The sequence below is a fragment of the Sceloporus undulatus genome, chromosome 2 (genome assembly GCF_019175285.1).
Source record: "Sceloporus undulatus isolate JIND9_A2432 ecotype Alabama chromosome 2, SceUnd_v1.1, whole genome shotgun sequence".
Taxonomy (NCBI): domain Eukaryota; kingdom Metazoa; phylum Chordata; class Lepidosauria; order Squamata; family Phrynosomatidae; genus Sceloporus; species Sceloporus undulatus.
In genome coordinates this window covers 28643018-28669219 of record NC_056523.1, presented here as the reverse complement: position 1 = coordinate 28669219, position 26202 = coordinate 28643018, and the positions used below count along the sequence as shown (strand labels likewise).

Below are 26202 nucleotides of genomic sequence, written 5' to 3'. Positions count from 1 at the left end.
CCAAATAGCTATCAAATGGCTAGCAGCACTTCTTTGTTTGCTTAAACCTTCAGTTTCTTTGCCTTGGTCCATCCATTACCTATGCTCTGAACCAGAACACCTTCTCTGGATTTCAATTTAAAAAAGAAAGTTGTCATCAGCAAACTGATGACAAGGAATGCCAAGCTACTTCTCCCAGCAATTGCATATATGTGTTAAATAGAACGGAGGAATGACATTGAATCTCAAGGGGCATTATGGGCTAATGGTCATAGTGGTGAACAAGAGCTTTCTTGTTCCACTTTCTGAACTTACTTTCCAGGAAGGACTTGGGTCACTATAAAAAGGCATTGCCAAGTCCTGCTGCAAAAGCTGGTTCAAATCTAACATAGTTCTTCATAGCAAGCATGTGAGGTAGCCTGCTTCTACATACAGACTGAGGTGCAGTTGCCTTCCACCAATAAATGGAAAGAGTAATTGGAACTCTATTCTAAAGAGAAAAGCATCCTTTTAAAAAACACGAAGTTTAGCTGTCCTCAGGGAATCATATTCATGCACAATATTTCCTGTGGGATCTGAATAACAGTACTGCCCCATAAGAGCAGCCAGTACTGTTAAAGAGCAAACTTGTTAGCAAGCTTACCAGCATGGTGTAATGATGTAATGGTTTGAGTGGTGGAGTAGGACTCTGGGAGACCAGAGTTCAAATCCCTGTTCAGCCATGGATGGCCTTGGACAAATGGTTGTCTGCATGGGTGAAATGCTCTGGCTTCTCCCCAGCCTCGTATCTTCTAGTTTAGACAACGCAGGCCAAACCACCTGTGGCAGGATTGGGCCCAATCCTGTCTTTGCAAGCATCGATCTGGAGGCTCCAGTCTGATCCCAGGGTATAACAGTTTTAAGCTGAAATTTTCTTACAACAGCCCTGGTTTTCCACTGAGTTTCTGCAGCAAAAGGGCTGCTAGACAGCCCGCCCACCACACTCCTTTCCTTTCTGGTATGCAATCCATCTTAGAAGCCCCTCATTTGTCCCATCTGATGGCCAGGCGATGTGGGTGAAGCCAGGCACCCTGTCTGTGCATCAGACAGGGTGACGGAGGGGGGGGGCTTTTCAGATGGCTCACCTGCACTAGTCCTGGGTAAGTGCAGGGGCAGGTGCATGAACACCCACTCATCCCAGGGACTAACCCAGGTGAGCACCAGGAGCAGGCTCAGCTCATGCTATCCTTGTTTGTCTACTCAGGCCCCAAGTTGGAATCTCTCCGCCTAAGAGGTAGGCCATGGTAATTTTCCTCTCAATAAATCTTGCCAAGGAAATCCTATGATATGAGTGCCATAAGTTGGAGTTGACTTGGAGGCCCATAACAACACAAGCCTCAGGCAAAAAGATTTTCTAACATGGGTAACCTGAGAGTATCATGCTTTAACAGACTCTATGCAAAGCCATTTCTCAGGTTAAAAACATCAACACTATTTCACCTTGGAATTTATTGTGATATACATGAGCATGTCAACACCATTCTGCTGCATGGCTGAATATGCCGAGTTCATTTGGGTTCATCAGAGTGTGCCACAGTTAATATTAAATGCATGGCTGACTGTACTTAACATTATTTTGGTGCAAGTCATTCAACCTTGGAATAGTAGAATTTACTTTAGAACATGCCTGAGTGTAACAGATCTACAGTGGGGTCTTGGTATACACTGGGGTTTGGTTCAAGGACCCCCAAATGGATACCAACATGTAAGGATGGTCAAGTCCCATTAAATACAATGGATAGTAAAATGATGTCCCTTATATAAAATGGTAAAATCATGGTTTGCTTTTTGGAATGTATATATTTTGAAAAAACATTTTCAAGCATGCATGGCTGAATCTGTGGGTAAGGAATCCTTGGATATGGAGGTCCAACTGTAATGTTCTGTTCCCAAAGATGTGTGTGTGCATCTAAAATAAGAAAATAAGATGTGCCTAACTTGTGTGGCACTTAATATGATTGCTTGCTTGCATACTCATGAAATCTCGCCTAAATGGAGATGGAATCTCTTTTAGAACTCACTTTCAGGAGATATTTCAGCATCAACAGCTTCTCCAGCATAGGCCTGGGATCAGCTTCTCCTCAAGACACCTTTCTCTCACTCACTGCAAAGAGCAAAGATCCTGGATTTGTCCTAGACAGCAAAGACAAGAGGGCATGTTATCCATGTGCTGTTATCAATTACATTAACAGCTACATAAAAAAGGGTCCAGTAGATCAGAATGTATAGTGCCCTCCCACCAAACATGAAATCCAATGTAACTTAGGACATTTTCCAGGAGTGATACAGGGTAGGCGCTACTCAAAGTGGTGGTCCATAGACTAGCACCAGTCCAGAAATCATTGGCTGCTGGTACACAGTGAGCTTCTAGGAAATAAACAATTCTAGCCAGTGACTGATACCACAAATATGGTATCAATCACTGGCTCACTGGGTAAAATAACTGCTGGTCCCCAACATCAGATAGCACTGATATAGGGGATAGTATTTTTGTATGACTCCTTAGAAAAGACAACTATGCTTGTAGAGGGCATGCCAGATAGACTCAATAAGGGAGACCGTGCTACTGAGCCTGCAAGACCTAAGTAGAGAGGGAGAGGATCGGGGGACTTAGAGACGTCTCACTCCCAGGGTCGCCATGAGTCAAGGTTGACTTGGAGGCAGCTAACAACAACAACAACAACAACAACAACAGATTTTTGTTTGCTGTGTATTCTCCTCAATCTGCTGCCTTCCCTGCTGTCTTTGCCAGAGTTTTTCGTTTTTGGTGGTTGGGTGTGGGGATGAGGAGCATGCAGCACCATGGACAGCAAGGAATGGGAGAGAGGCAGGGAAGGGCAGGAAGAGGAAACCAGTGCTGCACTGCCTCATGTACTGCAAGCACGAAAGGGAAGATCTCCTGCAGAGAGAGAGAGAGAGAGAGAGAGAGAGAGAAGAGGCACAGAGGACAAGTAAAGAGAAGACACAAGCGGGAGTTGAGAGATGGATGAGGAAAAAGAGAAGCAAGTAGAGAGGAGCAGCTTCGTATGGATAAAGAGAGAAAGATAGAATCGTAGTTGGAAGAGACCATAAGAGCCATCCAGTCCAACCCCATTCTGCCATGCAGGAAATCACACTCAAAGCATCCCCGACAGATGGCCTCCAAGGAAGGAGACTCCACTACACTCCAAGGAAGGAGTGTGTTCCACTGTCGAACAGCCCTTACTGTCAGGAAGTTCCTCCTAATGTTGAGGTGGAATCTCTTTTCCTGCAGCTTGCATCCATTGCTTCGGGTCCTAGTCTCTGGAGCAGCAGAAAACAAGCTAGCTCCCTCCTCAATATGACATCCCTTCAAGTATTTAAACAGGGCTATCATACCCCTGTTAAATTCTCTTCTCCAGGCTAAACATCCCCCTAGCCTCCTTAAGTATTTCCTCATAGGGCTTCATGGTTTCCAACCATTTCAGTCACTCTCCTTTGGACACATGGCTCGTTTCTCAACGAAAAGAATGACAGAGTTGTAGGAGAAATGAAGGCGTTGTTGACAGCATGCAGTTACTAAACAGTGGGCCTGGAACAATGGAGAAGGACAGTGAAGAGGACATGGTTCCTACTGACGATATGAGAAGGTGTGTGTGTGTGTGTGTGTGTTTAAAGGCGGCCTGACCAAAACAAAACTGGAGTCCTAAAAGAGAAGATCATCATGTCGATGACAGCAATGCTTGGAAAGGTAGAAACCAGTAGGAAAAGAGGGAGACTTCATTCCAAATGGAGAGAGTTAATAATAATAATAATAATAATAGCTTTTATTAAGTTTGCAAGACCTGAGCAGGGCTGTTAATGACTGGGTTATTTCTGGAGTGTGTTTCGGACCCATGTCTCCTTTCTTTCCCCCCTCCCCCCCGCACTTGGGAATGGACTCTCCCGCCTTCCTTTCAAACAGTCCCTGTGGAACGTTCCATTATGGGAGCGAAAGGGGAAGGAAGGTTCCAAGCGCATTCGAAGCAGGAGCCGCCTTTAGAAAGGAAAAGAATCCATTAGAATAAAAAGGGTTCGCGCGGGCGAGACCAAAAAGAGAAGGAGCGGGGGGGGCTTCGGCTAAGCAAGTGGGCAACAGGACCGTACCACTCTATAATGGGGGGAGCAATCAAAGAAAACTCGCGGGAGGGGGGCAGATAATAGCTACCTCCATCACCCAGGGTAGCAACAACCACTGCCTCTCTTCCTTACTCCATTCCGCGCTGGAGAGATGGTCCAATAGCCAGCCTCGTTACATCTTCTTGCGTTACCGGGATGGGAAGGGGGGGGGAAGAGAACGACCCCTCTCTGGAACCTTCCCATTGGTCCATCCCGCTTTTAAGGGGCGTGGTTTACACTGGGGGAGGGGCTGATGCTGCGTTCTGCGCGCGTCGAACTACGAAAGGGGGCGGGGCTTACAGATTGAACCGTTAGAAACCGTTGAAATTTAACTGAAGCGCGGGGGGCGGGGTTTAAAAATTCGAGTTTGAGGGCAGACTAGCGACTGGTTTATATTTTTGTCGCAACTTTTCTGTGCTTTCCATTTAGTCATTCTGTGAAAGGACAGTACTGCAAACTCCCAACTTCCTCCTTTGTCTGGAAAACCTATACACACACACAGACACACACACAGAGAGTTTGATATTATTGCTCCTATTTGGGAACTTTTATTGGGGGTGTAAATGGCATTGGCTGCCCTGAAAGCTATATAATAGTCTTCAGGGCAGGCAATGACATTTTTTACACCCCACAATAAAATTTCCCAAATAGCAGCAATAATATCGAAATGTACAGTTGTTCCACTTCCCTCTGCTTTTGTTATCTTGGGTCCAAAACACACTGCAAAAATAATCCAGGTTGAGACTGTCCTGGCTCAGTGCTAGGGAATCCTGGGAATTGTAGTTTCTTCTGACAGAAGGCTAAATGCCTCACAAAACTGCAGTTCCTAGAATTCCCTAGCATTGAGCCACAGGGCAGTTAAAGCGGTCTCAACCTGGATTATTTCTGCAGTGTGTTTTGGACCTTAGAAGTTTGTAGTTCAGTACCTTGGGGCGTTTCCCCAAAACAGTGAGTGTGGGAGGTGAAATAAGCATGTATTTCTATTAAGGGTGCAAACCGGTATAGCCGGTCTTGTTCATAATAGTGTGGTGTAGTGGTTTGAGTGTGAGGCCACTGGGTGATCTTGGGCAAGTCACACTCTCACAGCCTCAGGGGAAGGCAATGGCAAACCCTTTGAACAACTCTTGCCACAAAAACCACGATAGGTTCGCCTTAGGGTCACTGTACAACAAGGCATACAACAACAAATTGATAGGATATGATAGGATATCCATTTGTCTGCCAGAGAGCTTTAGTGCCATAACAAACACCAAATGCCAGGTTTCTGTAGCATTGGGCCATGGCAGTTAAAGCAGTGTCAAACTGCATTATTTATGTGCCCAGTAAGTATAGTATATTTAGGTCTTAGGGCTATTTTTTTTATGGTTGCCCTCCAACCATTTTTATGGTTCTGTAAACAATGGGGTTCTCCAGAGAAAGGTGATACTGTACTTAGCTGTTGTTCATGGGTGGCACTGATTTGGATTTATACTGCCTGGCAGTGTGGCATAGAGTGTTGGACTATGACTCTCTCAGCCTCAGAGGATGGCTGTGGCAAAACCCTTCTGAAGAAACTTGCCAAGAAAACCCCATGATAGGATCACCCTAAGTTGGAAATGACTTGAAGGCATCATCATCAACAACAACAAAAGTTGGAGAACTGAGACTGCCCTTTGCACTTACTACTAGGTCCTGCAACCAAAGGAACGTGTGGGTCTCTTTGACATGGTGCAATTATATCACTGTGTTTCCACTTCATTTGCCATGGTTGCATCCTGGGATTTGTAGCATAAGGAGGCTCTAGGCCAGGGGAACTTTCTGGCTTGGAGTTTCAAATACCTTTCCCTAAACTACAAACTTCAGGATTCTGTAGGATGGAAGCAGCACAGTTAAAGGAGAATCATAGTGCTACGGTTGTGTAATATAAAAGGGCTTCAGGATATTCCATTCCATCCCACCTTCTACTCTGGTTTCCTCATGTCACCTTCATAGTTAACATTCTGTGGTCGCCAGACCTAAGCTGCTGTAGAATTAATGCAGCTTGACACTGCTTTAACCATCGTTGCTCCATCCTATGTGGAATCCTGGGATTTGAAATTTGTTGTGGCACCAGGGCTCTCTGACAGAGGCGGCCAAATAGCTTGCAAAACTACAAATCCTAGAATTCCATGGCATTGAGCCATGGCAGTTAAAGGAGAGTAAAACTGCATTGATTCTACAACTCTGGAGACCAGGGTTCAAATCTTCATTCGAGCATAAAAATCCACTGGGTGACCTTGGGCAAGTCACACTCTCTCAGCCTCACACACATACACACACACACAGCTGCCTGGAGAAAAGTGCCAAGAAAACCTTATGATAGGTTTGCCTTAGGATTGCCATAGGTCAAAAATGACTTGGAAGCACACAACAAAACCAAGCAGATGCAGCTGTAGTCAAGTCCCTTTACGCTTTTTTGGAGGTTTCTTCCCCTCTTTTTCTGTTTTTTTTTCCAGTTTTTGCAAAATGGGGTTCCAGTGAGTTGACTGACACTCCCTTCTTGTGCGTGGATGATGCTATTTTGGCTACATGATGACTGGCACTCAAAAAAGCGAGATAGCTGTTAATATATGATGCCACATAAAACCATGCCAGGAATGGTCACACACCGCCTTTCATATCTAGGCTTGGGTGCCTGCCTAACCAAGGTTGCAATTAGTAAGTGTGACTTTTGATTAAATATGCCTAGCCTTATGTTGAAAGGCAGTTCTAAGCTCAGTTACAAGAGAGCAATCGCAGAACCCAATCTACTATACAGTACTTATTCAAGTACTGTATAATTGAATAAGTCCGACTTCCTGGTTAATGGAGATTGTGTTAAAGGTTGAGTCTCCCTTATCCAAAATGCTTGGGGTCAGAAGTGTTTATGGTTTTGGATTTTTTTTTGGGGGGGGGGGGGGCAGGATTTTGGAATACCTGTATTTGTATATGCTTACATAATGAGATATCATGGAAATGGGACCCAGGTCTAAAGGCAACATTCATTTATGTTTCATATACATTTTATACACATAGCCTTAATGTAATTTTATACAATATTTGAAAATAATTTATGCATGAGTGGAAGTCTGTGTGCATTGAACTATTCATTAGAAAGCAAAGGTGTCTCTATCTCAGTCACCCACGACAAGAGTTTTGATTTTCAGAATATTTTGGAGTTCCATATAAGAGAGACTCAACTTGTTTTCTTTATTATAGCTATGCTTATCGATGCTTTCACCCTAGAAGGGAACCAACATTTTAAATGTCAGTCATATATGTTTACAATAATGACAGCACATGTTAATTCTCCTTAATGCATATCTAGAATTGTAAGAAAGTATCTTTAAAATGGGCTTTCCCTTTGTGAATTTTTCTTTGCTAGATTTGTGTTTTCTGATGGATGCTGTTTATTACTGTTCTCATATCTTTTACCATTTGTATCACTGTGAATTGTAAACAGTGGAGCGGAAGGGACAGCCCTGTGAATTTGTGTTTCATACTCATCCTCTACACAGAAGTGGCATAGTGGTTTGAATGTTAGAGTAAGGCTCTGGAGACCAGGGTTTGAATCCCTGCTCAGCCATGTAATCCCACTGGGTGACATTAGGCAAGTCACACACTCTCTCAGCCTCAGAGGAAGGCAAAGGCAAACCGCCTCTGAACAGATCTTGCAAAGAAAGTCCTGCAATAGGGTCACCTTAGGGTCGCCATAAGTCGGAAACAACTCGAAGGCACACAACAACAACAACAACAAACCACCTACTGCTTGAAAGTATGTTGACTGCAAAAATGTGCTTATTTGAGAGATATGTCACTTAGTGTTTGGAGAGGTCAGTGTAAGCTTGGCACATACACCTTAAAATGAATCAATGACCAGTGTGGTGTAGTAGTGTGAGACCTGGACTGTGACTCTGGAGACAAGGGTTCAAACCCCTGCTTAGGCATGGAAACCCTATGTGAAGTCACATTCTCTCAGCCTCAGACAAAGATAATGGCAAAGCCCCTCTGAATAAATGTTGCCAAGACAAACCCATGATTGGTTCGCCTTAGGGTTGCCATAAGTCAGAAATGACAACAACAAAGTATAGTTGAAGGAAGGCATATTTAGGCCTTTGCCACTGAGAAGCTGAATCCCCTGCATCCCAAAAGATCATGATGGCAGAGTGGAGACCAATCCATTGTTCATTATCCAGAGAAGGAACAACTGCCCAGTGGTTGCTTTCCTTCTCCCTCCCCTTCCCTTTTAGATCATATCTATTATACTGTGAGTCTAGAGATAGGAGTTGTCTTACTGCTTAATTTCTGTACATATGCAGTGTTTTGAAAGTTATAATAACAATTATAGCGTGCAGTTAATCACCCCCTAGGACGGTAGTGGCTCACAGTGTTGTAGATCATAAATTATAAAAAAAATCTGAATGGCTTCAACCACGCTTGTAGAACTAAGCATGCATTCGGACAATTAGTGCCAAAGCTGTAAATGAGTGATCAAGAAGAGGAGAGAGGAACCACATAGTACTTGTAACAGGAAGATAATTTTATTTTGAGTAGAAGCATCTCATGGAAAATTCTGTCTACACTCACATCGCCAAACTAGCATAGGTTGATCTATCTATCGCACAATATGTGAATGTTAAGGATGGTGTAATGTATGAACTCTTAAAATGGGAACAGTTCTTGAGATAGAAAATTGTAATTATATAACTCCATCTCTGCCCTCCACAACTCTAAGGTTAGAAGAAAAGCCTTTGTTGCAAAACATGCCACTTTCTCTGTTTCATACCACAGGTAACATCCAGATGCATGCAAATGTTAGTTTGCACCAGAGATCTCTCTCCTTCCCCTAGTACCACAGTATACTCCAAACGGTTCCCCAAATCCTCAAGAACAGAGATGGGGTGTTGCAGGTGAGAATTATTATTATTATTATTATTATTATTATTATTATTATTATTATTATTATTATTATGCTTTACAGTATTTATATAGCACTGTAGATTGTACATACAAACACTAAAATAGATACGAGTAAACCTGCCCATGGCGTACAATCTAAGAAATAATAGCATAATACATATAAATAATACATAACAATACAGATAAGGGTTCAATAAAACAGGCAACAAATTAAAAGCATCAAATAGCAAATAATAGTCACGCAGTGCCTGGGAATGCTTCTCTGAACAGGATGGTCTTCAACTCAGTTTTGAAACTGGTTAAAGAAGTGATGAGCCATGCGGCTCGTGGGGGAAGGAGGTTCCAGGAGTGAGGGGCAGCAAGTGAAAAGAGATAAATCTGGGATGGGGTAGTGAAAATCCTGGGCTGAGACAGCAGACCTTGACTACCAGAATGGAGGGCATGAATGGGAAGGTGAGGAGAGAGAAGGTCTGATAAACAGGGATGCCAACAAAGGAGAGATATGGTCGGAGCAGTGGGCGGATGTAATAATGGGTGCAGCTGAATGCTGGACAGAAATTAAAGGACAGAGGTGAGAAAGAGGAAGCCCAGCCAGAAGGATGTTACAGAAATCAAGTTGTGATACCACTAGGGCATGGACTAGAATCTTGGCAGTAGAGGCAGAGAGATATGGTCGGATTTTGGCAATATTGTATAAAAAAAAAATCTACAAGCCTTGGCTGTGCTCTGGATCTGGGGGATACATGACAGAGAAGAATGAAAAATAAAACCAAGACTACGGGCTTCCTGGACTGGTCGAATAGAAATGTCATCAACAGAAACAGAAAAGAAGTGTTGAAGAGTAGACTTAGGTGGAAAAGCGAGAAGCTCCATTTTGGACATATTGAGCTTCAAGCGTTGATGCCACATCCACTGAGAGACAGCTGTAAGACAAGATGAAACTTGCTGTTCAAGACTTGGAGAAAGGTCATGGGTGGAAAGATACAGCTGAGTGTCATCAGCGTACAAATGGTAAAAAAAACCAAAAGAACTAATGAGTTTTTCTAGGGACAATGTGTAGAGAGAAAACAGAAGGGGACCCAGAACAGAGCCCTGGGGAACTCCAACGGATAGGGGAACAGAGGATGACATCTGACCACCCGTGACCACTGCAAAAGATCTGTCTGACAAATAAGATCTAAACCAATCAAGAACAGAGTCTGAGAACCCGAGGTGAGAAATCTTTTCCACCAGTGGTGCCCAGTATGCTGTCAAAGCTATGAGTTGTATGCTACTTCACTGTCAGATATGTCATTGATTCTTAAAAAGAAACAACCTCTGTCTTCTTTTTGAGACATTTCCTGCAGTCCTAAAACTATGCCAGGGTGAAAAGCACTAGGGACATACCTGGCTGGCCTGTGATGCAGCAGTGGTGAGTAAATCTTTAAATAACACATTAAAACACAGTTTTAGCTATTGGCATAGAGCAATCTTATTGATGAAACAGAAATTAAGGGATTGCCACTCAGCACTTTGGCCTATAGACTGCTGATCCTTGGCTGGCTGCACCATCATAGAGGAATATTGTCTGGATCAATGGGGAAGAACAAGGCTTGTGGACTATTTTATCTGCAGAGATCAGACTAAAGAGGACAGCTTTATGGTGCCAGATAGACTCAAATTCTGAAACTGGATCTTTCCTCATAGATAGAACTCTCATCTGGGGGACTGTGTTATTTGTAGCTTCAAAAGTCTGTAAAATGCACTATGATGAAAAATTGTTTTTATCAACTCTTGTTAACTATGAAAGGATGATCCTCTTGTCTGTGGTAGATGTAAGCTTTTGCCCTGTATTAGCCTTTTCTCTCGTGAGCCTTTGTTGCTTCCTGTCTTACAGTAGGGTGACTGACATCTAATCCCTAAACACATTTGCTATATCAAACAAATATACAAGTATTAGCTGAGTTGGCTGTGCAGAGAAACACAACAAAATCCCAAATCCACAAGGAGGGATACCTTTTTTTGGGCCAACTCCAAAGCATAAAATACATTATGCAAGCTTTTGAAACTTCACTGGCTTCTTCATCAGGGAAAAAGGGTCATACAGGAGAAAAATCAGGACGGTGTTGTATTTCATGCTTTGGAGTTGCCCCCCAAAAAGGAATACTGCTTGTGGATTTTATTGTATAAACAAATAAAAAGTATTATAAATAAATATTATAAGTAAATAAGACAATTGATTTCAGTGAGATGTACCCATGTAAAATACACAGTCTGGTGGCCTACGTTCATAGAATGTAGTGTGTGTGTGTGTGTGTGTGTGTGTGTGTGTGTGTATAATATTTCTTACCCACCTCTCCCATGGATTGAGACAGGAAACAACAACAATTAACAGACAATCAAGATCAGTTAAAACATTCACAGTTTAAATGGACACAGACTGGACATATGATATGGCACCATTACAAAATCCATGGGCTGGGGAGAATGCTTCAGTCTCCCAGGACCCATGGTTGTTGATGTGCTATACCAATGGATTTTATTAATCTGTTCACTCTAGGAATATCTAGGCCCTCAAGCACAACTCTATGGTCAATTTTAATAATAATAATAACAATAATTTATAGCCCGCCTTTTCATGGGGAATCAAGGCAGGTTGCAACATCTAAAAACAGTGTATTATACATCAAATGTAGTTAAAATTAATCCCCCACCCAGCCGCCCATCCCTGATTATAAAACTAAGTTAAATTATTTACAATATAAAAACATTATGATGATAGGATCAACAAAGTTGGGAAAAAATATAAGGACTCTATAATAGGAGGCAATAAGCTGCATTGTGTTCAGGGAGGAAAGGCTAGTTTTGGAAAGGCCTGCCGGAAAAGATCCATCTTAGCCTTTTTAAAGGCCGCCAGGGTGGTAATGTGGCAGATCTCCTTCGGTAGGTCATTCCATAGCCTTGGAGCAGCAGTGGAGAAGGCCCTCTGGGAAATGGTAGACAATCTGGATTTTTTAGACTGAAGTAAATTCTTCCCAGAGGACCATAAGGGGCTGGGCAGACAATATGGGAGAAAGTGCTCCTGTAAGTAGTCAGGACCCAAACCATGTAGGGCTTTAAAGGTAATAATCAACACTTTGTACTGTGCCTGGAAACTAATAGGCAGCCAGTCAGTGGAGGGATTTCAAGACTGGTGTTATATGATCAGTACTTGAAGAACTTCCAATCAATCTGGCTGCCATATTTTATACCAATTGAAGTTTCTGAACTTGGCAAGAGGGTAGCCCCATGCGTTACAGAAGTTGAGATAAGAGGTTACCAGAGCATGTACTACTGTTTCTAGGACTCCCGACTCCAGAAATGGGCGCAGCTGGAGTATCAGCTGAAGCTGATAACAGGAGCTCCTGACAGTCGCATCCACCAGAGCTGTCAGCTGAAGCAACGAGTTGAGGAGCACCCCCAAGCTGCGGACAGAATCCTTCAGGAGAAGTGTGACACCATCCAGAACTGGCTGACATATCTCCATTCCCAGATTTGGGGTCCCTATAGCAAGTACCTCTGTCTTACTTGGATTCAATTTGAGTCGGTTTTCCCTCATCCAGTCCATTACTGCCTCAAGACAGGAATTCAGAGGACTTTGACCCAAAGTTGCACCAAAGGACCTAGAGACTCCACTAGGTATTTGTAGCTCCTCCAGCACAATTCTGTAGTCAACGTCTGGCAGATGTTGACCACAGAGTTGCATTGGAGGACCTAGAGATTCCTAGAGAGGTATTCTATCAGGTAAAAGCATAGTGTTTTTGTTATTTGCAGTTTTCCCACATTCATGGTGGTCCTGTGCCCCTAACCCCAGCTAATGTGGAGGGACAAGTGTATACTGGTCTAGAGGGAGGCAATAGGATACAACCACTGCCGGCAAGAAGGAAGCATGGCATTGACAAACAGGCTTGAAATGAGTAGATTTAGTCTGCCTTGCCTTGCCTTGCCTTGCCATTGTTTGCTGTGACTATGGTAAAAGTGTGACCGCTAGTGTGGTGCACCAACAGGATTCCATACCCTCCAACTTTTTCACATTTGGAAATGGGGATGTGTAAAACTGAGCAACATCAGATTGTGACCAAGGTGACAAAAGTTATTAATGAGAAAGAAAATATAAGTTAGGACAGACTTTGCTCTTGCCTACGTTCCAAAAAAAAGGGCAAGATCCTACCCCCTTCTTGTCCTCTACCCATTAGTGAGCTAATTTAATGTAAACTACTTTGTACTTTGAATGCAATTTGGAGCAACTGAAGTAAGCCAAATACAAAGAGGGGGAGGAAGAGGAGAAAGAAACTGGGACATTTTGAAAGCAATTGAAAAAAGTGGGACAATGAGGATTAATCAGGACTGTCCGTGCCAAATCAAGACATCTGGAGAATGTGGGATTATAGCTTTGGTCTCTAACTTCAAGATAGCCATCCCTGAAATAAAAACAAAACAAAACATGAAAGATGGATCCCAACATTAAACATAGAATCATAGAATCATAGAGTTGGAAGAGACCACAAGGGCCATCCAGTCCAACCCCCTGCCATGCAGGAAATCCCAATCAAAGCATCCCCGACAGATGGCCATCCAGCCTCTGCTTGAAGACCTCCAAGGAAGGAGACTCCACTACACTCCGGGGCAGTTTGTTCCATTGTCGAACAGCCCTTACTGTCAGGAAGTTCCTCCTAATGTTGAGGTGGAATCTCTTTTCCTGTAGCTTGCATCCATTGCTTCGGGTCCTAGTCTCTGGAGCAGCAGAAAACAAGCTTGCTCCCTCCTCAATATGACATCCCTTCAAATATTTAAACAGGGCTATCATATCACCTCTTAACCTTCTCTTCTCCAGGCTAAACATCCCTGAGTCGTTCCTCATAAGGCAAGGTTTCCAGACCTTTCACCATTTTAGTCGCCCTCCTCTGGACACGCTCCAGTTTCTCAATGTCCTTTTTGAATTGTGGTGCCCAGAACTGAACACAATATTCCAGGTGGGGCCTGACCAGAGCAGAATAGAGTGGCACTATTACTTCCCTTGATCTAGACACTATACTTCTATTGATGCAGCCTAAAATCGCCTTGGCCTTGTTTGCTGCCGCATCAGCCAAATAAGAATTCAACAGCAGGTTTGTCTTTGTCTTCTGTAGGTAGTATAGGAACAAAGGCACATTTGCTGTTCCTTTCAGAGAAATGTGCCCTGCACTCTAGGCTTGAGGTAAGGTGAGGGAGGTTTGTCTCCACTATACATTGGAGGAGCCTCCTAAAGCTTTCTCTAAAAGCAGCAGAAGACTTGGTCCCACAACATGGGATACATTTCTTGGCAGAAACAGCAAAGATCTTAGGCTATGGCCTTGAGGTGAGGACCTACAGGAGGTGGGAGCTTCCTGTGCAGCAGATGTAAAGTACCATTTTGGTTATGTGACTGGCAGACAAAAAGCAGTAAGATAGAAGGGCTGTTCAAAGGAGGAAAACCATTTTCCATTTCATAATGTTTCTAGATGAAGTTAGGCCAGGAAGTTGGTTGCTAAAAATAGACAAGTCACGAGTCAAGTTGAGTCAGTGTGTCATTATCGCTGAGTCAAGTCCAAGTGAAGTTATTGAAGTGAGCTGAGTCCAAATCAATCAATTCAAGTCTACTTCACTGTCAGATGTCCATATTTAAAGTTATTGTTGTTTATACTTTTTCCATTTCATAAATTCAGTCACATAAGCATGAGTATAATTATTTGTCAGTGGGAGTAATGTATCATGCATCTGATATGTAAATATAAGCTATGATATCTTACATCATAAGAACATTTGATCATGCCACAGCACTTTAAACAATATAAGGTGATTGAGAGGGCAGTCGCCTTCCACCTCCAAGCCGTCTTGGATGAAACTGATTATTTCAAACTGGCTTCAGGACGGGGTTCGGAGTTGACACTGCCATGGTTGCCTTAGTCGATGACCTCCGTCTGAGCATCGACAGGGGAAGTGTGACCCTGTTGGTGCTCTTGGACATCTCAGCGACCTTCGATACCATAGACCATAGTATCCTTCTGGAACGCCTGAGGGAGTTGGGTATCGGCGGCACTGCGCTCCAGTGGCTCTGGTCCTACCTCTCGGGAAGGTTCCAGATGGTGAGGCTGGGAAACTATTGCTCTCGTAAAAGAGAGCTGACATCTGGTGTCCCTCAGGGCGCTATCCTGTCCCCCATGCTGTTTAATATTTACATGAAGCCTCTGGGAGAGATCATCTGGAGACATGGAGCACGGTGTTATCAGTATGCTGATGACACCCAGATTTATCTCTCCATGTCTCCGACTGACACAGTGACTAAGGATAGCTTCTCTCCTCTGGATGCCTGTCTGGCGTCAGTGATGGGCTGGATGGAGGAAAACAAACTCAAGCTGAATCCAGAGAAAACAGAGGTACTCGTGATAGGTACCCCAGATCCAGACAGAGAAATTTATCATCCAGTCCTGGACGGGGTCACACTTCCCCTAAAGGACAAAGTTCGCAATTTGGGAGTACTCCTGGACTCATCCCTACAGTTATCATCCCAAGTGGATGCGATGGCCAGGAGTGCTTGGTACCAGCTTTGGCTGATACGCCAGCTGCGCCCCTGTCTGGACCAAAAGGATCTTGAAACAGTAGTACACGCACTGGTAACCTCTCACTTGGATTTCTGTAACGCGCTCTACATGGGGTTACCTTTGTACCAGGTTCAGAAGCTTCAACTAGTTCAAAACGCTGCAGCCAGATTGGTCACTGGGACCTCAAGGTCGGGCCATATAGCTCCAGTACTAAGATCTCTTCACTGGCTGCCAATTAGCTTCCGGGCTCAATACAAAGTGTTGGTTGTTACCTATAAAGCCCTATATGGCTTGGGCCCGAGTTACTTGAGGGAACGCCTCTCCCTACATAATCCGCCCCGCACTCTCAGAACAACAGGCAAATACCTACTTGAATATCCTAGGGTGAGATTGTCTTAACTCACCAACGAGCATTTACATCTGTAGCTCCTACATATTGGAATAAACTCCCTGAAGAGATTTGTCTCAGTTCCTCCTTAGATACCTTTAAGAAAACGTTGAAAACTCATCTGTTCCACTTGGCATACCCTTCTGACCCTTCACAGAGAAAGTTATCCTCCTATTCCCCTATCCTCTAATGTGAAGTGTATTTAGGATGTTCAGTTTGTGATTCTAATATTCTAAACTGTTTTTATATGATGTTTTAATTAAATGTATTTCTGATTGTATTTTAGATTGTAAATTGTTGTGATGTATATCTGTCTTTGAACTTGTAAACCACTTTGATCTCCCAGGAAAAGCGGTATAGAAATAAAGATTTTATTATTATTATTATTATTATTATTATTATTATTATTATTAAACACCTTAGTCTTTTTTACTGTAATAAACTAACTATTGTTTCCATCTTTGTAATAGCAAAAATGTGTTTGCCTAAATTCATTTAGAAGATAAATGCTGTAAGTTCAATTTATTTCAATAAGATAAGAACATAATTGTTTCTTTTTCATTTTCTTTCCACCAGAAACTGTACAGGTTTTCTTTCTTCCCCAGTATTGTCTCCAAACATTTAAATGTGTGTATACATGCTTTCAAATCACCTGTTGACTTATGGCAACACCATAAATTTCATAATGTTTCCTTAGGCAAGGAATACTCAAGAGGTGGCTTTGCCAGTTCCTTCCTCTGCAATAAAGCCTGGTATTTGTTGGTGGTCTTCCATCCAAGTAATAACCACTGCTAATACTACTTAATGTCCAAGTAAGTTACAGATATGTTAATGCCACTGTATCACATGAAATGAATTTCAATCATACATTCATTATGTTTCTGATATATTTCCTACAGACTGCAAGATATATGATAGCCACATTTTGAAAAAATAGATTTTCAAAATAGCCTAAACTAATGAGACTGTTTACTTTAAAAGGTTTTTAACTGGAAATTGCCAGCCCTGTTGTGCTTGTCTACGTTTTTTATATTAATATCTTTTAAAGAGAAATTGGTTAATTTTAACACTAGGTGGCACTTAAACACAACTAACAATCAAAAATTGCTTTAAACTGCCACAGCATTGATATTCAACTCTGTTGATTGTATTCTGAAAAAGATGTCACGGACCAGTATTTTCAGATGTATACAAATAATTACAGGCAAGTGAAATAAAATGTTTAAGTATATAATGCATGATATATCATCTTGGCTTGTAATATGGTACCTACCACTGCTCTTTTTATGGTGATAGTATTTCAGTTTGTCATTTTTACTAGCATTTAGCACAGCACATTTTATTGTTATGTGCTTTCATTTATCAATGCCAATTGGTGCCATATGCCACTTTAAAAAAGAGGGTTTCTAATGTGTATATGTCTTCTATAGGAAGTTTTTGGTTGTTCCCCAAGAAATAAAGGCATTGCATTTTCAAGGCATATCCATTAATCTTTTTACATATATGTAAATATATGTGAGAAAGGTAGATTTCTCATCTGTATATATAATGCATATACATATTAGTAATGCATATTTTCATCTGCTTGTATCACATAGCATGGTGAATGGTTGGTGGGGTGCCTGATTTTGTACCTGTGTTGAAGCTAAGTAGAGTTAGAAATGAGCTGTGTTGGATGGGAAACCCCTGGAAGACCAGTGTAAGCTGTTTAATGTTTTTCAAAAATGATGTTTCAAAAGTCTGCTTGCCTTCTTACATTACGCTTCCTCCTTTCTCAGCAAGGAGTGGAGTTTCTTTTTTCAGTTTCTTGTTTTAAAGGTAAGCATAGGATATTAACAGAATAAATAAGTTGCATTATAGACCCAGATCAGTAAAGTTCAGATGCCAGGAGAATAAAAAAAACAGGGAAACCATTAAAAACAAAGTTAAACAAAACTTCTCAAATACTGACAGTGCACATATTAATATCACTGTCCTCTGGGGAAGAACTTTCTGAAATGCATTGTGTTGTTTTTGGGAAAACAACAGAGAAACCAAGAAAAGAATAAAAACAGGCACTTTCCAGAAATTTGTTTCTTTTCTATTTCTGGTCCTCTTATTTTTAATTTTTTTGCTTGTCACAATAAAGTGTGAATGGTGAGATTAGACTGAGTATGCAAAGCTTTGGCCTAAGAAATACCCTTTCTTCATCCTTTACATGTATGGGAAGAACATTTCATTAGAAGTTTCCAGTTGTGGTTTTTAATAATTTGCAGGGTTGTTTTTTGTTTGTTTGTTTTGTTTTTTGTTTGTTTGTTTTTTGCCTTCCCAGGCCATTTTAGGTCCAGAATAGGCCTCCCCCCCAACAAGGAGTGAACAGTAAGTCATGTCCTGTTAACCTCCTATTCCTGAAAGGTTTCTTGAGGATAAAGTGGCACAGCACCTCCTTAAAACATGTAAGAAATAGCCCTGATTACCCCTGAACTGTTCTGTAATGTGTGCCGCAACCAATAAAGCGAGGGAATTTTTTTCCAAAGCTAATCCAAAACAAAAATGTTCTACAAAAGTTACCAGTAACCACGCCCAGAGACTGAGATATCTCTGGGGTTTTCAAATACTTTTGAAATAAGATAATGACTGGAATTCTGTTATGGACATATGCATGTGTAAAAATTATGAAAATGTCTGGTTAGTTCCCCATAGCCAGATGCACAATGATAGAATTTTAGAATTAGGAGGAACTGCAAGGGCCATCTAGTCAAACCCCCTGCCTTATAGGAATACACAATTACAGCAGTTCTAAAGGATGCCCAGCCAACCTATGCTTAAAGACCTCCTGGTTGTCAATGTATTTCTAGTCTGAATTCAAGGAGATTGTAATATTTAAAGCCCTACCTGGCTTGGGACCTTGATATTTGAAAGAACGCTTCTCTTTACATATGCCTCCCCTTTGTCCCAAGGAATACACTGTGATCTTTTTTATACCAGACTTTTATAATGGAATAGAGGTTGGATCTTATCAGCTAGAAGCAGAGCTTTTCTCATGCTGCTGCTGCTGCTGCTGCTGCAGTATTTTCTTATTGATGTAATTCCAGGGTTCTTTGCCCTTTCCTCTCAAATCAGTAAACCATGTTCTGTTCTGTTTCTTTTTCCTTGTGCAAAAGATCCCTTTTGCATGTATCCTGATTAGGGCTCAGATGGTTCCTGGCAGGTGTATTGTGGACATTTGCTGAGTGTAGTGCTCAAGAGAGTTCCCCAGACATCATTCGCCCTTTATTTCCAGTGTAGAAGTGGTAGGAAGTCAGATTGGGTGAGGCATTCCCAGTAGACGTCCTCAGTCTCTCAATTTCTTTTTTATAGCAAGATAATATTTTTCATCATAGACTGTGCTTGACTGCAATTGGAGCACAATGGTGAAGAATTCTCTTTGGGGACTTTTTGCCATTTCTCCATAGTTGAGGAGACTAATTCCAAACCCTTACTCATTTTTCCACTGCTGGGGTGCTATTTCAGAACCTACTTTTATTTTATTTTTCTTTGCTAGGAGAATCCAGTTGTGCTGTGGAGCACACAAACAAGATGTATTCGAATTTCTAATCCAGGCTGAGATTGCAACCGCAAATGTGTGAAAAAGAAGTTTTATAAATAAAGTTTTTAAGAAGCCAGCACACAGTTCTGTTTTGGACTTTGGAACTTTCCCAATCAAGAAGATGTCACAAATATGTACAAGACATTGGCTGGCAGGAGTAGTGTGGAAATATAACACTTGCAACAGTGTCATTAAAAAATGTGGGGAAATGTGGATGGGGAAATGTAATGCCATGTAATGTAATAATCTTTATTGGGTTCATCTTACATATACCACACAAGAGTGTATAGGATTGGTCTTTTAGTATTAAATCCCATAGCAGAATAACATCCTTCCCCTCCCGTGTGTGTGTGTGTGTATGGTAGCTCTCTGTATGTATGTTTGTGTGTATGTATATAAGATCCACTTCTCTGAGGTTTCTGGGAGTATTTCTGGGGATATAGTAATCTTTTTCTGCTGCTAAGGTACTATAGAGTAAGGTTAAAAGCACACCCACAAACAGAGTGAATTGATTTTGTTCACTGAAACATCTTGTTGGATACATATACAAGAAATCACTTTTATCAATGCCATTTATACCCCTGTTCTGTGAGGTCACAGGTAGCCATTCTTATTTATTTGGGCTCTTAAGTTGTAGTAAGTGCATTGCATAAACATAGATTACTAACAGCCAACATGAATTTCTCAAAAACCTGTTTAAAAGGCAAGTTAAACCAATCTTATTTCTCTTTGTTTATAGAGTTACTCAGACATGGTAGATCTTGTTTTTAATAAGCCTTTTGACAGAGTCCTCCATGAAATTTGTAGAGGAAAACTGTTGACTGGTGGGCTAGGCAGTGCTATTGTTAGGTAGATTTATAACTTGTTGACTGTCTGAATCTGGAAGTTGATTGCCAATAGCTCTTCATCTTGGAGAGGAGTGACTAGTAGGATAACTTTAGGTTTCTGTCATGAGCCTGTGCTGTTCAGCATCTTTATAAATGACTTAGATGAGGGCATGGTTCCCAAATTTGCAGATGACATCAAATTTGGTGGTGGTGGTAGCAAAACCCCCAGAGAACAGGATCAGAATTCAAAGTGACCTAGACAGATTGGACAGCTTGGCCAAAACTTACAAAATGAATTTCATCAGGGATAAATGTAAGGTACTGTGTCTAGGCAAGAAAAATGAAATGCAAAAATATAGGTTGAGTGACAACCTGACTTGAAAGCAATAATGTGGAAAGGATCCAGGGGCCTTTATAGACCACAACTTAAAAATGAATCAAAAGTATAATGTGGTGGCCAAAAAGGTGCAGTTCTTGGCTGTATCATTAGGAGCATAGTGTCCAGATCAAAGACAGTAGTAGTACCACTCTATTCTGCTTTCATCAGAACATACCTCGAATACTCTGTCCAGTTCTGGTCACCACAGTCCAAGAAGACAAGTAGCTGTGTTGGCCATTTAACAAATGCAAACAAAAACCCATCAGTGGATCTTCAGAAGCTTGCAACAAGTATATTGTCCATTTTGGTTGGCCAATAAAGGTATCACAGTGCAAGAAGGTTAGTGACATGGTGGAACCAAGATGGCTGAAGGCCTGAAAACTTAGCTTAGGGATCTGAGTATGTTCAACTTCCAGAAGAGAAGACTGGAAGGTGATATGATGGCCATCTTTATCTGATAGGTGATGCAAACTCCCTTTGCTTCTAAAGGGATGTCATGTAGAAGATGAAACAGAAGATTACTGCTGCTTCAGAGACTGGAACACAAACTAATGGATTGAAATTATAAGCAAAGAGTTCTCCTTAAATATTAGGAAGAAAGTCTTGAATTTAAGAGCTGTTTGACAGTAGAACAGATTGCCTCAGGGGGTGGTGGACTTTTTTTTTTAACAGGCTAGATGGCAGGTTTTTTGGGGAGGTGAGATGTTGTTTTAGTGGTGTATTCCTGCATTTGCAGGGTATTGGAGTAGATGTTCCCTGTAGTCCTTTCCAATTTTGTGATTATGTGGTTCTAAATCTTCAGCAACTCTTGGCGTATAGCAGTGTAATGCAGTACCTTCTCAGTCAGCCAGAACAGCTCACTCTCTCACTGAACCCTAAGGATTGCTATAAATATTCTGGTCTTTGAGTGACTCTCTTCTGTTGTTTCCCAATCCTTGTCTTTTGATTTGTGGGCTAGTCCTTGATGTGAGCTGCTTTCTCATAACCTTCTCCAGCTGCCTTTCTTGTTTCAGCTTCAGTCAGCTCTATGATCTTTGTCATCCTCTGAGGCTTTGTGCTTTTCAGCCTTTGCCTTTGTGTTGGGGTCCCTCATGACATTCATCTACTAACCTCTAGTGTCAGTAGGGTTCACTGTATCTTCACTTTGCCACAGGTAGGCTCACCATGACCTCTGTGTAACTGGTTTTGCTATAGGAACCAATGGTTTGGCCTCCTGACATATACACAAATCCATGTCTTTCTTTTGCTGATTTCTGTGAGATAGTTCTGTTTAATGAGCTGATAGATTAATATTTAACCTTTAGACTCTAGAAATAAAATTAACAAAAAGTCTACAAGGCCCTTTACAGAATAAGGCACATAGACACACAGTTTAAAAGTAAAGCATTTTTATTTTAATTTATACCTTCCAACATTTCACAGATGAAAACGGGACACATGTGGCCAAGGAACATCAGAGGGAAGTCAAGATGGTGAAAATTATTAATGATGAAGAACACACAAGCTAGAAGAGGCTGCAGCAGTTTGCTTTTTCCTGAATCGATTGGGAAGAGCAAGATTCTATCCTCTTCGCTCCTCTCCCTTTGCAGAGTTAATTGAGTGCATACTATTTGTGCACTTTGAGCTTAGTTTGTAGCAACGGAAGTAAGCTGGGGACAAAGTGAGAAAATGGGAGAAGGAGGAAGAAACTGGAACATTTTAAAAGCAACTTAAAAAGTGGGATGTTGGAGTATTAATCAGGATAGTTGAAGGACATGTAAATTTGATTCACATCACATCAAATTATAAGCTACTATTTTCATTAAACCATATTGTTTATAGTTTCCTGTAGTATGCATTTTATTAATTATTAGCTGGATTGCTCAGCTTTGAACAACCTTAAAAGAGAGAACAGAAGTTTTGTGACAATGCACCTTGAAGTCTAACACTTTGATATTATGATACACCATTTATGGGGCAGCACCCACTATCAGATGGATAAATGTACAGTGATCCAAGGGGGTAGATATAGATATATGTAACCTCAGTGTATAGAGAAAGAAAAGGAAAAATATATTGAGTGAGTCCAAAAGGAAAGGAAAAGCTTTGTAAAAGGGAGCAATTATTATGTGCAGCGCTAATGTTTATAACGTACAATCAAAGGAAGGGGAAGTGAGTGCCTCTCACTTAAAAGTGATGAACAGTCATAACAAGCTGAGTTATGTCAATAAATACCTTGGAAGAGACAATCCATCTATTTAGGAGTAATGCCTTTTTAATTTGTGAAAATCTTGTTTTGCCTATGTACAAATGGCAGCAGGGCAGTGTTAGCAGATGATAACATTTGAAGACAATCCTTCATTAGCTTGGAGGTATGTAAAGCTCCACCATGCACAACCCAGTCTTTACCCATTCCTGTGCATGTCCACCTTTCAGCAGCCAGAATGCTACCAATCATGAGTTATTGCCTATAGAAGGGCAGGGGATGCTTGGGCATTATCCAGTTATGTTTCTTTTAGTGGATGGACAAAGGTGGTCCATGAGGATGACTAGTGAAATATGGTTGGACGCAACCATGTCGCCTTCTGAATCCCCCTGCCATTAAATGACTACAGGGGCACTCTTAAAGCAACTGAAAGATGGGTTGTACATGCAGAGATGGTTCCATAAAGGGCCATAAATGATAACATGCAAGCATAACAGGAGCTTACACTGTGTATGCCACCAACAGGATTCCAACCAACATGTTATATACCAGGATCAGAGGTGTAAAAACAAGCAAGCACTCAGTGATAGTGCAATAGGCACTCTTTGGATGTATAATTAATGTTGCCCAAGTAGATAAAAGGACAGAATTGATACTGCAGTAATTGGTTGTATCCAACTGTGAATGTTATAGGTTCTTTGATGTGGTAGAAACTTTCATGAAGAAAAGTGAGAAAGTTAGTTTGATGCAGGTGTTTCCATATTTCTGCCCATTATTACAATTGCTTCTTTGGAACTCTTCAGGGACTGGCAGTGGTCCCTGAACCACCACTTTGAGTAGCACTGCCTTAGATCATTCAGCAGAATCCTTTATAATATTTCAGAGTTCTGTAGTACTGTATTCGTAATATGTTTTCTTGCTGAATAAGCTGTAGAAAAAAATTATATAATTCTTAAACATTTGAGATTTTGAGAGGCAGTTTTAGAATCACTCTGCAGGTGAGGGGGGATCAGGATAGAGCCTTAGAGGATAGAAGGCTCTATAGGAAGATATAGAAATAGATTTTTGGTGGTAATTGTGTAAATATAGCAGACCATCACTTTGTGAGCCTTTCATCAAAAAATCGAAGATGCTTTTATTTCAGCAGAATTTTAATACCTAACACTAAGTTTTATTGCTGCCCATTTCAGAGAGTAACCTGTTTTATTCTTGCTGCTTTTATGCATTTTTAAAAAGAACTGGTCATATTGTACGTACTTTGTTATTGCTTTTTGAAATTGGTTCTTAGTTGTACCTTTATGTATGTACTATATGGTTTGTGCTTACACTCTGTGCAGTTTTGTGTGCATTTAGAAATGAATTGAGACATAAATAATAAACTACTGTTATTGTAGGCAGAATCTATTAATTCAATAGATGGAAGTGTGAACTGAGAGTTATCACTCTGAACATCACTTCCTTTTTGGAATAACATCATTATATACCATAATGATCAGAGTGATGTTTTTGTAATGGCCCTGATACAGATGTGGAAGGTCACAGGGAAATCAAAATAACTCCCTCAAGCAGGGCCGTAAATGTCTTTTGACTCACGCTCAGAGTAGCAATTGGTATGAGGTAGCATATGAACTTCTCTTTCAATTCTAACTTTCCTGAATTTAACTGTCAGAGAACAGCTCCATTCTGAGGCTGCTATAATGTAAGTAACATTTTCTATACTAAATTGCAGTACCAGGCTGTTAAGGTTAAAGAAATAAACATCAAAAAGCCTTTGCAGTAATTGTGAAAAACAATAATTGCCATCAGCCACTGAGGTGAGGATTTCAACCACTTAAATAATCTTATTGGCTATAAAATTAGTTGAAAAGTCAAGTACCTAGGTAAAGAATGACTTCTAATGTCCAAATTGAAGGAGCCAATACAAAGCTTTCTATAATGGGCATTATAGTCTTTAAACAATCGTTTTAAGGCAAGGTCTCCAACTCTGAATATCGGTTTTGGAACAATCAACTGATAAGGGGGAAAAGTATCATTGAAAACTCTTTGCAAGCAGGTAGTACAATATAGCAGGTAGTTATCATTAGATTAAGAAACAGTTTGTGCCTGATCACACAAGTGTGTTTTGGAGCAAGGTGGCAAACAATGATTTTATATGGAATGTTAACGCTTCACACGGATGAGGAAGGATGAGTGCAGACACTGGAAAATCTGACTTCCACCTCTGTAGGGTATGGAATAACAATGCTAAAGACTTCTAATCAGCATGCAAAGGGATCTTATACCACCTTTGAGAATAACTGAAATAAAGAAGCTGGTAGGATGAGCTTTTGTAGATAAGCCTACTTCCTCAGATGCTCGTGCTACCAGCTTCTTTCAGTTAGTCTCAAAGGTGCATACTGATTTTCCATACTAACATGGCTAAGTCTTTAAAGACTTCTGATGTAATTTTCAAAATGTTAATAATGCCTTTTTGTGTGGCACTTGTAGAATTTGCAGAGCACAAAGTAGTCCTAACAGTATCTGGAACTCAGAGGAATGCAAAGGTAAGGAATCTGTATAGTGAAAGAGGCTTATGTTTTGTGTAATTTTGGACATGGGCAAAGAATGCATATGTTTTAATAAAATGTACTGAAATACTTTCAAGGAAATGAATCAAATGAATTGGATGAAGTTGTTTAAAAAGAGCTTTATTGCACAGCAAAAAGGAGAGCAATACTTCTGGTTCTTCCATAGATGTTCCACTATAGACCTGTGTTCAGTTTAGACGTATTTCTGCTGCACTTCATATTCTAAAGTTGCATAGACTTTTGGAAAAGGTGATGAAATGCTGATGTCCATTCTAGGCTCTGACTTAAAAGGATCAATCCAGGGTGCTGAGCCTTATCCCTCCAAAAGGGTCAACAACTTGTATAGTTTATTTAAAGTTTTGACTAAAATGGGATGCCCTGCTTACATGCAAATCACCAATCATAACTGTCAACAACTCCTGAACATTGTCCTAAATTCTGTGTGATGTTGATTCTTTGAGGTGGGATCGAGACAAGAGGAGAGAAATACTTTGTATTTCTTTGCCATCTGGGTCCTTAGCACCCTTTTCTCTGCAGGTGAGTGTATCTGATTATATATTTCTGTTGCAAGGATGCAAAATGCAGCTCACCAGATGTTGGACTGCCACTCACATCAACCTTAGGCAGAATATCAGTGGACAGGAATGCTGGGAATTGCA

The 26202-nt window shown here is 41.1% G+C and overlaps 1 protein-coding gene and 1 long non-coding RNA gene across 3 annotated transcripts in view; one reads left to right on the top strand and one right to left on the bottom strand.

Moving 5' to 3' along the window:
• The window catches only part of C2H3orf14 (chromosome 2 C3orf14 homolog), a 31844-nt gene extending 27507 nt beyond the window's left edge, over window positions 1-4337 (bottom strand). The window contains exons 1-2 of one of the 2 annotated variants that reach the window (XM_042454272.1): window positions 4184-4337; window positions 2040-2151 (exon numbers count right to left, since the gene is read on the bottom strand). The gene's annotated coding sequence lies outside the window, so the exon portion shown is untranslated. The remainder of the gene's footprint in view (window positions 1-2039; window positions 2152-4183) is intronic. The other variant, XM_042454273.1, reaches the window with a different exon arrangement.
• A 2085-nt stretch (window positions 4338-6422) lies between these two features.
• Window positions 6423-25245, top strand: LOC121923643. Its single transcript, XR_006102422.1, has 5 exons — window positions 6423-6810; window positions 8923-9041; window positions 16715-16829; window positions 17616-17716; window positions 19541-25245. It is a non-coding gene; the product is annotated as an uncharacterized LOC121923643 (long non-coding RNA).
• Window positions 25246-26202: the final 957 nt, after the last annotated feature.